This window comes from Condylostylus longicornis, unplaced genomic scaffold (assembly GCF_029603195.1).
Source record: "Condylostylus longicornis isolate FDR11 unplaced genomic scaffold, ASM2960319v2 ptg000009l, whole genome shotgun sequence".
NCBI lineage: Eukaryota > Metazoa > Arthropoda > Insecta > Diptera > Dolichopodidae > Condylostylus > Condylostylus longicornis.
Window position 1 is genome coordinate 1,942,163 of NW_026577978.1, and position 14,009 is coordinate 1,956,171.

The 14,009-nt window shown below is 26.5% G+C and overlaps 1 protein-coding gene across 1 annotated transcript in view; it reads left to right on the top strand.

The window, feature by feature from the left end:
* LOC129618547 (putative uncharacterized protein DDB_G0282129) overlaps positions 1 to 14,009 on the top strand; it is a 59,984-nt gene that overhangs the window by 26,214 nt on the left and 19,761 nt on the right. The window lies entirely within an intron of this gene.

Genomic DNA, 14,009 nt, shown 5'->3' on the forward strand with positions numbered 1-14,009 from the left:
GATGAGTAATACTGAGTGCTTCAATTCAATATAGAGGCATGGGTGTTGTCAGTTTCACATTAAATATTGTTGCAAAAGCTTGGATAGCTTTGCTGTTAATTATTAAGAAGTTTCATAAAAGATGTTAATTTATTAGTTGTTCGACTGAACGTGAGTGCAATAAACTTCAAAGTGCAAAGTAATTTGCAGAAAAATCTTGAAGTTTGACTTTTTCCAAAAAAACATGAGTTTTTTATTCCTGATTAACATTTCGGTTCAAAACAAATCCACAAAATGATGCTTCTAGTCCGAGATTTAGGATGTTTATTGGCCGCATTACTTCAGCAATTAATCTTCTTTTGAAAGACTCATTAAATTGTCTGAAACTATATAAAATTTATCTTCAACCCTATTAACACAAATCATTCATAGTAATTGGCCCAATACAGGTTTAATAGTCTGCAGTCTATCGAAAGGTTGACTAAAACTCAAAACTACACTGCCACATGTTGCTGGTGAGTTTGGATTATAAAGAAATATAAAAATGTTGATTGAAAATCCTAAAATCTGTTGTTAAGAAGAGTTCAAAGTTACTTGCTTTGTCAACTCTTTCTAGACATTCCTATTATTTAGAAGTTTCCCTTCCTTACTAAATTCACAAAACGGTTTCAGGTTTATTTAGTATTGAATCATTGTTATAGCACTCTGTTTGATATTTTTTCACCAAAATATACCCAGATTAGTACCATACATAATATTACATAAATTTTTGAGCTAAAAGATATCACAAAAGACATGATTAGTGCTTTATGAACTCATCTTGTATGATGATATTGTATTTTTTTTATCTTATAAATTTTATGTAATTTAAGTATGTGAATATAGTTGATTTTGTTATTCGAAGAAATTCCAATGTTAAATAATTATTGTTTAGAGATTAAATTGTATTGAAATTGCTTAAAGGAACTCCTGAAAAATTTAGAGTAAAGCATATGGAAGAATATATACGTAATTATTGCTAAAAATATGCATTAATAAATTATCATATAATTTTGTAAGAATATGCATTGTCCTAGCTTTAAAATGTCTATAAAATTTAAAAATACTTATTTTTACAAATATTTTTAATAATTTTAAACTTATAAATCATTCAAATCGGGCATCAATTTTCGTTAATTAGCTTCAGTAATAAAAGTTAAATTAATAAATATAAAAGCATTTCACGAAATTTGAAATATTTGAAGTATCGTGACGTTTTGAAAAATTTGAATATCAATACCAGTTTTTCTTATTCTGTTTCACTGATATAAAGAATTTATTGAACTAGGGTTTCTGAATCTAATTATACGAGTATTAATCGCCTTAGAGAAAAATATTTATGAAAATTTAATTTCAAATTTCTTAAGAAAATTGGTAAACTACGTTGTCTAAGGTAGGTTTAGCTGAATCTAAGATATTATTTAAAATGAAACCAAATCTATATTTTTCGTTCATTTAAAGTACCTACTTATTTCCCATCGCTCTAATGTAAAACAGGACGTATATCGTATTCTTTTGAGTATTCATTACAGTCGGTAAGAATTAAAATTCAGAAAATTATTTCATTATTTTCATTGAAATTCTATAATAATGAAATTCTCTTTAACATTAAGTTTCCTAATTAAAAATTCATCATTTCAATTCACAATAAATTTTTGTTTATTTTTACCCATAGAAAAATAGTAAAAATTTCTATATGACCTAAGCCGCATATAAAACGTCATCGCGTTTTCTTCTTCTAAAAAAATATCTAAAGAACCGTGAATTTATCTTAACTTTTTAATCAAAACAAAATGCACAAGCACATAAAGTGCTGAAAAAAAAAATAAAAATTTGTAATGTAACATAAATATTCGCAATCATTTTGCTAAAGTAACTGTGTTTCAATAATTTCTACTCACCAACTAAGTATATGTGGCTACTACGAAAAAAAACAAAGTTCTAATCCTACATAAAATTCTTCGATGAGTCAAACACAAACGATGCATTTAAAAGAAGGGCTTTAGAAAATCTTGAAATCGCCTTGCGTGACAAATATTTTTTTTTTTGTTATGTTGACACCAAAACAGAAAACGAAGCAAAAACACAAAAATTGATAAAATATCCTCACCGAAAAATTTGCAATATCATTTCAATCCTCTAACGTTCACGTTAACAAGAATATTTCTTTACGCGGAATTAAACCACATTATTATAAAAGATAAATTAATAAAAGTAAATTTGTAAAGTATTTAAATATTGTTATTACATTTGTTATAAGGTTAAGAGATCAAAAACCCGAATCTAGGTATAAAAAACTTTATTAATGCCTTGAATTGCTACTAGTAAAAGAAATATTCGCACTACTTTACATAAGAAGACCTCAGAGCAGGTATAATGTTCGGTCATGAAATATTATCGTTTGGAATTTCTGTACACATATGGGACCACTTTTTAGACCGCTTTTTGTGTTGCAATATAACGCACATAATATATATTAAATTATTCCTATTTATTTTTTAACTTCTTATATTTAATTGAGACTTATGTAAACCTTAGAATGCCCCAGATTAATTTATTTATCACACTTTTATTCATTATTTTCATTAGATCTAGACAAGGTTCTCACTCTTTTAACGTACAAAACAACAAAAAAAAAATTCACCTTCCTTCGCTTTTTAACTATGTACTTATAAAGCCTTCGTGATCATTTGCTTCTGGATTTCTTTTTTCCATTTCCAACTTATTTAGTTTTTTTTTAATTTATTCTCACTTGATAACCTGAAGAAATGATGACAATTGTAGCACTTCTTGCTTGCATCAGTATTGGAAGTTGAATGAATGGCGATTTTGTTTTTTTTTTTGCGCTACAAAGTAAAACTAAAAAAAATTCAAACAAATAAATAAATAAAATATTAAAAAAAAAACTTTAAAAATGTGCAAATCACCCAATTGGAGAAGTCATAATAGTAAAAAAAAAGAGCAAACAGAAAAAAACTGAAAACGTAAAGTTACGCGTTTATAAAGGAAAAAACCGCTTTTAAAGAAATGTGAAACACTAAGGGATTGGTGGAATATTAAAGTGAAAAAACAAAAAAAAAAAACGACGAAATTGTCTGAGAAATGCAAAAACTAAATATTGAAATAGCGGAGCTGTGAATTTGTGTGGAGTGAATGATAATGGATAAAAAGTTGGTAATTTCACAGTTTTTTCACGTTACCATTGAAGTACTTTGCTGGCTGGTTAGTCGATTCCCAACGTTTTCATTTTATTCAAGTATTTAATCAACTTGTTGCCATTTGCTTCCAAATTTTCGCTAACATTAATCTTGCTTTATTTTTTTATTGGAAATCTACAAAATTAATGTCATTTTCTAAGTATACCTCTCTAATTTGAGTGATCAAATTAATACGAATAACTTCAGTTTTATATGTTTAATAACATATTTCGAACGAAATAACTTCAGTTTTATATGTTTGTGGAAGTTGTGTCCAATAAAAAATGCCTTTTTCCATTTGAATCTTATTTCAAATTATCTACTGCCTTGTCATCACGGATTTCCTTTAAAATCATTCATAGTATCTTTTAAATCTGATGTCTAAGAAGCCGATCCAATAGGCTTATACAAGAAGCCGACTGCAATATTATTATTTTTATTTCCGGTATATTACAAACAGATGCCTTATTTTTTTGTACACAACTTTTGAATTTTGAAGTTCTTTTTTTTTTAAAATTTAAATTTTATGCAAACAACAAACTAGTGAAGAATATGACAGGATTCCCAATAGAATTACATGAAAATGTTTCATGTAATTATGCTAAGTGCACTTTACTCATAACACTCATCAAAAATCAAATGTTACGGCTTCGATACTTGATTCAGGAAGATTCAATTGAAGTTCCAAATAAAAATTGTTTGAAATATTGTTGGGCAGGTATGATTTCCAAGAAATTATCCCGAAATTCTCAAAGAAACTTGTTAACACTTAAAATACGAATTGAAAATTATTTTGTTAGTTCAAACGTTGTATATCAAATTTGAAAACTTCAGCCATTTGGATATCTTTTGACCTAAATTACTGGGCCTTTATGAAAAAATACTAAAAAATTTTAAAATTTATCAAATTTGTTAGCAATTAATGGCAACTCTGTTTTCTTTATACCTACACTGAAAAATTACTATATATACTTAGTATACCATAATAGTGTTGCAAAAAGCTACTATAATACTTATAGTTTATTAGATTATGCAAATTTACCGATTTATTAATGAATCCGTTTGTGATGATATTTTTCTTAAATGATAATGAGAACGAAAAGAACTATTTAAAAAAATGGCACAAACAGCAACAAAATTACCTAAGGTTGTATTTAACGAAAACAGAGTAGAGAAAAATACATTTTTTTTTTCAACAATGATTGGCTGATAAAGATAGTAGACTTGGTATTATTTAACATTTTTCGTATATAAATATTAAATACAAATCTATAAACCTATAACTACATAACATTAATAATATAGAAGAATTACAATTCTAAAATAATCTAAGAATCTCATTAAAGGGTGAGAATTAAATATGTTAAATACATTGTATAGTGGAAGGGTATTTGTAATAATAAGTGTATAATACTATTAGTAAAAATATATTTGTGTGAATTTTAAATAAGAAAACACAATACTCATTTTCTAACTTAAATATGTACAAATTATCTGATTAAAAAAAAAATATTTTAACTCAAAAGTTTGAAACTTAAACATGATCTGATCTTTTACGTGCACAGAAATTTTAAATAAAATTCTTCTTAAAATTCTTGAATAATATTACTTATTATTTTGTGCTTAAATAATAAAAACTTGCATTATGTACTTAAATAATAATTGTTAAAATAACTATTAATGTACGTTCAATGACAGTCAAGAATTTTAATTGAATTTTTAAAAAATTTATTCATTTTAACATTAATGTCATGCTGAGTCAACATCCTTCAAAAATTTACCTACTATTTTAAGAAATAATGTATATAATTATAGTTGTCATATTCCCAAAATTATAATATTAATTATTGTAATACTTGAGTTTTCTGGAAAAAAAATGTTCTCACTATTGTGGGAAAAGATGCTACTAGTTAGATAAAAATTTAAAATGTAAAATAACTGACCTGTAACTTAATTCCTCAACTTGTAATCAGTTTTACCCAATATAAAAAATATACGAAATTTTAAGTATTTATAAGTAAATTATAAATTTTACCAAATTTCAAAAAACCTAATGTCAATCAATAATAATTGCAATTGTAGCTAAATACGGCATACAAATTCATAGTTGCAGATTAACTTTATTAACTACGTCATTCCAGCTTTAATATTTAAAAGTAGTACTAAATTTATTGAAGCCGCTATCATACCTTTTTTATCACTGAAACTCCGTAATTTCGTAATTTACTGGAAGTATTAAGGAAATAGAACTCTTGGAGACACAATATCGTGACACGTACAAATGAGGTGTGGCAAGACCAACGTTAAACGTAGAGAAGATCAGTCACAATGAAACTGGAAAAACATTGGCAGAAATAAATATTTTGGCTCAAAATAGAGTTGAATGGAGAGGCTTTGTGGAAGTCCTATGCACCCGAGGAAGTGAAGCAGGGAAAAAAAATTCCTTGTAATCGATCGACTCTAGATCGTTTTTGAAATTGTGACATTTCAATGCAATGGACAGATTAGATTTAGTTTAGAAGGAAACAAATTGTATCATCACTCTTGCTATGAATATAATTTGTAATCTGAAATTTTTGATAAATTACGTTTTTCAATTCTAAATGCAGTTCTCGACAAATTTTAAATTTTGAAAAATAGCTCGGTTTATCAATGATCTTGGCTGACCCTGACATATTTTCTTAAATTTTTCTGAAATTTATAAAGAATTACAAAATTCTTTATAACTTCGATATTAAACATGTAGTCTTGTACTTAACTTAACTCCCACTGTAGAATAAATATTGTAAACGAAATGATAGCAAAACTTTGAATTTTAAATTATTCTGAAAATTTCATCAATTTAATTATACACCACCTATGCAATTTCTTCCAACATAAATTAATCATAATTATCTGTAGGATCCTATATGTCTTTTTAAAATGAAAAATCTCTTTCAACAACACAACAGTATGTTATAATACACAATCAATTCTAAATAATAATTTCAATGGAATTCCCAAAATTTCCCATAAATTTTAAACATTTCTAAAAATTTTCTCATAGGTATATCACAAAATATTTTAAATCCAATGATCAATCATGTTTGATTTTAAATCATTTATTCTGTAATCTTCTTATGTCACGATTTTTAAATTATAACTTTTCATCACCATATAAGTATTATTTTCTGTACATGAAATTTTAAAAATGCATTATTTTTGTTAATCTCTTATTATCCTTAAGATTAATCCTTGGGAAAAATTAAAGAAAAGAACTTTTTTTGAAGAATTTTTATGAATTTTGAGTGAACAATATTCAGAATATGTGATTTTTTTGATTTGCTATAAAATCCGAGAACGAAAATAGCAATTAATGTAATTGCATTTCAATGTATTTAAATTTTGGGAATTTTAAGAACCCAATCATATATTAGGCTCCCAATGAACATAACTTTATAATTCTTAATCAATTGATTGCCTTCGAATTTTAAATACAGAATGTTATTCACAAAAATATTTTTAAAATGCAAAAGGAAAAATTAAAGTGACGCTCAATTAATCCCAGCATTCATGTGCATTACTGGATTATATTTTTTAATCGGGGGATTTTTATATTCTTGTACCATATCATTAATTTATTGCACATTATGTTTTCATCCCATGCTTTAATATTACAACAAAATTTACAATAACAGACTTGGAATAATTTTTATTTTTTGTTTAAAAACACGATATGTCATTAACTTGTTGTTCACAAGAAACAATAACATTATCGGACATAATTTATGTTTCTTTTGCCACCCCCCCTCTACAAAATTATCCAATTTCATTTAAAATTTTGTTTAATAAACGTTTAAACTTTTATTTTCATGTACTTACTATGTCAGATTATATTAAAAAAAGTAGATACGATATAGGAACCAATTATATGATTAAAATTGAAGTGAAGATCATGTAAGGATTAAAAGAGAATATGAACAAATATTTTAATTTGATATTGATACCTTACAATAATTTTGTTAAAAGAATTTAGCTGTAATATTAGCAGTGTTACGAATAATATTAGTAGTGGTAGGGGAGTTGGTTTATAGTCTAGTTCAGTCGCATTATGAATCAATTACAGTACCTTATCTCATCAACATTAAATATACTATTTTGAAATTGAAAGGCTCTAAAACTCGAATTTTAGAGTGCTGAAAATACTGCTCTTGTTTATTTGGGTTATAGTTATGGTTTTCATTTCAAAACTCTTCAAATATAAAATTCAAAATATAGAAGGGAGTGGAAAGTCTTCAATGTTGAAGTACAGAAAAGTCTTGTAATTAGTCTTAAATACTGTAAATTTCAGCTCTAAATTTTCCTATTATCGTTATAAGATTCAATTAGAGTCTACGAAATTTTCAAAAATTCCTTTTAGAACACAAAATCTTATTATAGCAATTAATTTTCAAATTCTTCATTAATTTAAAAAGCCTACATTATATTTTGTTCTACAAAATAATTTCACTACATTATTTTATGATTTATTTCCACAGGAAATATTTTCTTAAACCCCATTATATAATTGCCAATCATTAACTTAATCGATTTATCGTGAAATAATTTTAAGCTAAATATCGCGTTTAATTTTCCTCTTTATAGCTTTCAGTGTGTAGGTTGATAAATCAAAACATTACTTGAAAAAAATTTACAATCACTAGTATTTTATTCGAAATAAATAATTTCGATTTCTTATAACAATTCTAAATTTATTTTGTGGTCTTCTTGTACGGTAACTTATTCAATTTAAGAAAAAGTGAAAAGGAAAGAAAACCCCTTCCAGAGCGGACGCTAAGAGGCACAACGCTAACAAGCACCATATCTACAATCATTTTTTATACATTTCTCCTAGTTAAAAACATGTTAAAATTTGTTTTCAATATTCAACAAACCCCCAACGAGTACGAAACTCTTCAAATCGCGAAATTAAAGTTGCATTAAAATTTTTTTTGCCATCTTTTCTAAGCATCAGATTCGAGTAGTCACAAAACTCGTTTCAAACCTACGTCGCCTTTTCAAAATGCTGATAATCTCGACAAATATTCAAAGAGATGCTGCTCTGTCTGTTAACCGTCTTGTCAAACAGACAATATCGCGCCGAAAAACTGACCGTCATGCTAAATTTTTTACAAGTAACGAATTTTCGATCAAAAATCATTCGAAATTGTAACAAGATTGCAGGTAAATTATTTCCGAAAGCACTATAGTTATTTCATTACAAATCCCAATACTATATAATCCCAATAGCCTCGAGTGAAACAAAAAGTCAAACCAAAAAATCACTTGGTTTTTATGTTAAAAAAGTAAATTGTAAAACAAAAACTTCCAAAAAAAAAGCAACAATAAAAGCAAAGTCCTTCATTAAATTTTTTTATCCCTTGTTTTTAGCACTTTTCCAAAAAATTTTTGAAAAAAGTGCTTATTAGTTTCACTCTGTCCGTCCGTCAGTCCGTTCATCCGTCCATCCGTCCGTCCGTCCGTGGACACTTTTTTTGTTTACAAAACTTTTACACCCTTGAAGATAGAAAGCTGAAATTTCATACGTACATAGATCTTTACTAGAAACTTATTTCCGTAGAACAAAATTTTTACCTATCTCCCCCCCTTTAGAAGTTATACCCCTCCAAAACTCTAAAAATGCCATTTTTTAACTATTTACTGCAATGAAACCATAAGCATTTTTGAAAAAGCGCCTTATACTATAGTTAAACTTTAGAAAAACAAAATTGATGTTCAAATTTACCGTTATCTAAAGTCCTTTTTTTCCAAATTTTTTATGTCGGTTTTCTTCTAAACCCCAGCCTGTAGAAGCTTGAAATTTTAGGGGCTTATAGACATTAAGAAATAGTTCATTTCGTTAGAAGAAAATTTTTCTCCATCTCCACCCCCTTTCAAGGTATTGCCTCTTGAAATTTGTAAAATTTGAATTTTTGATACCTTATATTTCCGAAACCGCAAGCTTTTCCAAATTTTTATAAACGCAAAAAGCTAACGGTAAATTCCATAACGTTAAAAAATATAATTATTTTTCTTAATTCACACAATTAAACCTTAAAATCGGGCATTACGTTAACCCCTCTTTATATTAATTTTTGCTTTATTTCAAAAACTGCATGTATGCATCATCCTAAATATATGCAATTCTAGAAATAGCTTTGAATATGAATGAAAATAATTTTAATAGTGTGATAGGTATACATAGACTGTATTTAACAGCAGAATTTTCACTTGTTGAAGGGAAAAGTGCTACAATACAAACCATTGGTTTGACCCAACTTTATTTCTTTATATTTTTTACTCAAAACTCATCGATCACGTAAATGCAATTCATTGTTGTGATTTTAACCTGTTCAACATTTTTCCACTAATTTTTCTGCGTTTTTTTTTTCTTGCTCATTTTCCTTTTTACCTTTAAACAAATTTGTGTGATATCAACGAGATCACACAAACCAATAATGCACCGACGCTAATCATCATTCATTAATTCCATCACCATATCTGCTTTATCATCATTCGCCATTCACCATTTATTATCATTGAGTTTTCATATGATAATCGATAAATCCAGTATCATTAAAATGATTATGGTGAATTGTCGTCGTGTTGAGTAAAATGAGAAATTTTTTGAAAAAAAAAAAAATAAAAACAAAGAAGGAAAAGGAGAATTTAAATAATTTGAAAAAGTCTCCACAAGAGATTTTATTAAATATTTTTTTGGCTTTTTCATTCGTTCTAGTTCAGGTCGAGTTGTTGTTTTTGTTAAATTATTATTGGAGATTAGTTAATAATGATCGCGGCTTTTAGATATTCCATGAAGAATTTTACGATTTTCTTATTCTGAGATTAGCTTTATTACTATCATATAAGTAGTGTGTCATATTTTGAATAAAATTTTAGTGGAATCGAAAATTTATACTAAGAGCTTCACATAAGATCATCGCAAAAAACTAAACTGATTGAAATGTAATTGTGTTCACTTTTAGTTACTATGGTGACATACTTACGATGAAGAAAATTACGATGAACGACTTCGTTGTAAAAATTCTGTAATTGATTGTGATTTCTTTTAAGACGCTATTGACTCTTTGGTTGATTAATCTAATGGTAGATTAGAATATTGGAGACTTTTTCCTTTAATATCATGACTGAAAAATTTGAGTGTAAGTGAAAAATAATTTATGATTTTTACTGTTAATCCTAGTTCCCTCCACTATTGTACCTTCATAGGACTATAATTAGTTAAAATATTGTTTTAGTTAGATAAATTTAGTTTAATAACCTACGATTTTCAGCCGTAATTCATAACTAATTTAAATGATTTTATTGTATTTCGTATTGAATTTGCATAATATTCTTGCACAATATTTAAAATCTCATAAATTTTATAATATTTTTATCCCTATTCATCTTGTATCATTTTTCACCTATAATAAATAATTTCTCTATATTAAATGGGATGCACTTTAACTTGTAAGCTCATTTAGAAAGAAAACAGAGAAACAAGAACACAACACATAAAAAATCTCATTGAAATTTGTTCTTTTTCCTATTCAATTCTTTGATATTCATTTGACCTAAAGACAAAAGACTTAAAGGGATAAAGTGTAATGATCTCTTTCGAAATGAAAACAAAAAAAAACCAACAAAATACCTTCTAAAATATTATAGAAACTTATTTTAAATGTCAAGAATTTCTGTTTTTTTTTTTTTCATTTTTTTTATACTTCATAAAAAACTTCTTAAAAAATATCTTAGTAATTTTCTTCATCTTCGCTTTTATTGCTATTTTCAATCGTATTTGAAACACCCACATTGCTTAGCTAATAGTTGCAATATCTGCATTATATCTTTATGTTTGTGTTTTTGTGTATAGTGATCATTGCTTTTAAGTCAGACTTAGAAAATTTTTTATAAATTTAAATAATTATTACATGGTTTTGTGTTAAGACGATGCGACATTGAAGTGAATTTCTTTCATATATATAGAAGTGCTGATGAAGAAAAGAAAAATTACACTATGGTCATGATATTTGATTTTGAAATTGTAACTATGTATGTACATATATCTCGTGTATGGTCAATTGTGTATGTATATAGTATTTTTAAACTGTTCTACTGTAACAAAATGATTTCCTCTTTTTTTAAGTTGTGAATTTTATATAGGAGGGATTTTTTTTTCCAAGTGAATTTATTTTTGTTTTTAGTGGATACGCCACTTTATGCACGAATAAGCATGAACAGCATTTTTTCACCAGTAATTTTGTAGATGAAAAATTAAAAAAAAAAATGGAATAGAAATTTTTTTTTATGGTTTTTTTTAATTTAGTTAATTTGCTTTATTTTTTCAAAGTTTTTGTTCAATTAGTCAGTTTTGGGGGACAAGTTCGTGTTTTATATAAAATAATTTTATGATAATTATTAATAAAGAGGATCCAAAGGAGGTACCATTACGAGACCATCTGCCTGGACCGAGGTACATACGGTCTTTCAAAAATCGCGCCCAGATATTATTTTAAAATGAAACTTGCAAAAATTTGAATTAATTTTTTACTGTTTTCATTATAAAAATACTGATTGATCATTCCTACTAAAAATTGCATCATTTAAATGTTCACCACAGGCACGTCTTCAGGTTGTCATAGGAATAACAAAATTTTCGAGGACTCGCATTATCATGTGGAGTACAGAAATCTTATCCCGAATGTTGTGTTTCAGCTCTGGAATTGTTGTTAGCTTATTCACATAGAAATTACGAGTATTATTAACCCCACAAGTAGTGGTCTGATGGAGATTAGAAAATTTATAATAATGCAGTGTGTCCTGTTCAAGCAAAAATGCATTATTTTCCCGTATTATGCGATTTTTGGCTCCATTTTGAAAATAAAGGTGGTCTATACCTATTCCTTCAAGCTCAAATCACAAAAAATCTGCAATCAGCTGTCTATAACGTTTTCCATTAATATTTATTTTCGCAGTAAAAAAATGTAAAAGATGACATAAAGAAAGGAAGCACTTAAAAATTATTCTCTACTGCAATATTGGCGCGACTTACGTAGAACTTTTCTAAGATAAATTTTGCAAAAATACACATCCAATTGATTATATACACTAAAGGTATTTTTTTAATTATAATTTAGGTAAATATCATAACTTACGTAGCACTCATAGTACAAATTACTAAGTGAAGAATATTTCTATGATAATAAGTTTTGTTCACAATCACACCTTAAACAGGTGGAAAATTTTTCTATTGCTACATCCAATATATCTTACATAAATGTCATAATCGATTATAATTATTTTTCAATATGATTCGCAAATATTATTAATTAAATGTCTGCCCCAGAGCTCTAATTCTCATATATTGCGAAAATAAATGTATCATTTAGAAAAATTTACATAATACACACACCGCAATATTCAATTAATTTTAAAATATGACGGAACATGCACAATATTTACTATATATATTAAAGTATAAAAATCGATCATAGCATATCAGAATCATAAAATTAGTGTTATTCCAAACTTATACGTAAAGTGTCATTATCAGTAAACAAAATACTTTTTATGTTGTTTAGATCAAGTTTTGTACTTCCTCAAAATATTCTCTTATTTTTTAAAATTTCTTGTTAAAATTTCATAGTTATCACGCATTTTATTACAACTAGAAATACAGACTATAATAATTTATAATTTGTTCTTCTCCTTATACAAAACGCTAAAATATAATATACACATAGATAAAGCTTAGTTCATAAAGCAGAAACTTGATTAATTTCATTATTATTATAAAGATTTACAAAAAACAAATCCTACAACCATTAACAAGTTTATTAAGAGTGACACCGCATTATATAATTTTTACATACATATAAGCATTAACATTACTTATACTATGGGATTATAACATGTTAAATGTAATGTATAACAATATTTATTTCTACATTAATATGTCGTCTTATGTAATTAAATTTATTCTACCCATAACTCTGTGTACTCTAATGAACTATACACTACACTCTAATATCATTGAAACAAAGTAACATTTTAATTTTATCAGAGAAACGTTAAAATATGTAATTTATTGTAGAATTTTTTAAATGTATACTTACATTAAATGAGTACATGAAAATAAAATGTAATCACAATAAGAAAATTTTAAAATAAGTATTTTAAATATTTTTTTTTTTCTAAATTAATCCTATATTAATATTACGCTTATATTACATAATATCTTTACATAAAATACAGAATTAAGTGCAATACATTAAAGAGAGAACACTATATGTATGCGATTAACTCTTAATCTCTCTATATTCAACAAATCACTAATCGAACATTCATTTCATTTACTGGTAATACATACCAGTACGTGCTTTTCCTTGTACTGTTAAATTTAAATAGTAGTGTTTCTTTATTAAAACTTTAAGGTACAGTGTCACTAAAAATTAACTACGTTTTTGGCACGTGAATATATCTTAAAATATTGTGGTATAGATTTTGCTCTCACACTTGAGATTACAAAAATACACTTGGGATTCAAAGAGTTAAATTAATCTATTGTATAAAATGCAGTGCTTGCTATTACAATAGTTAGATGAACGAGAAAAATTTCAAATAGAATTTTTAAAATAAGTAAATGAAAATTTTTAAAAGAAGTAAGGAACACTTGTTTTTCAAACAATTGAAAATTACTTTGAGAATTTGTGAAATATTTTCTATAGAAAAAAGGGCAATAATCTGCATACTCGTAATTACTGATCAATTCTG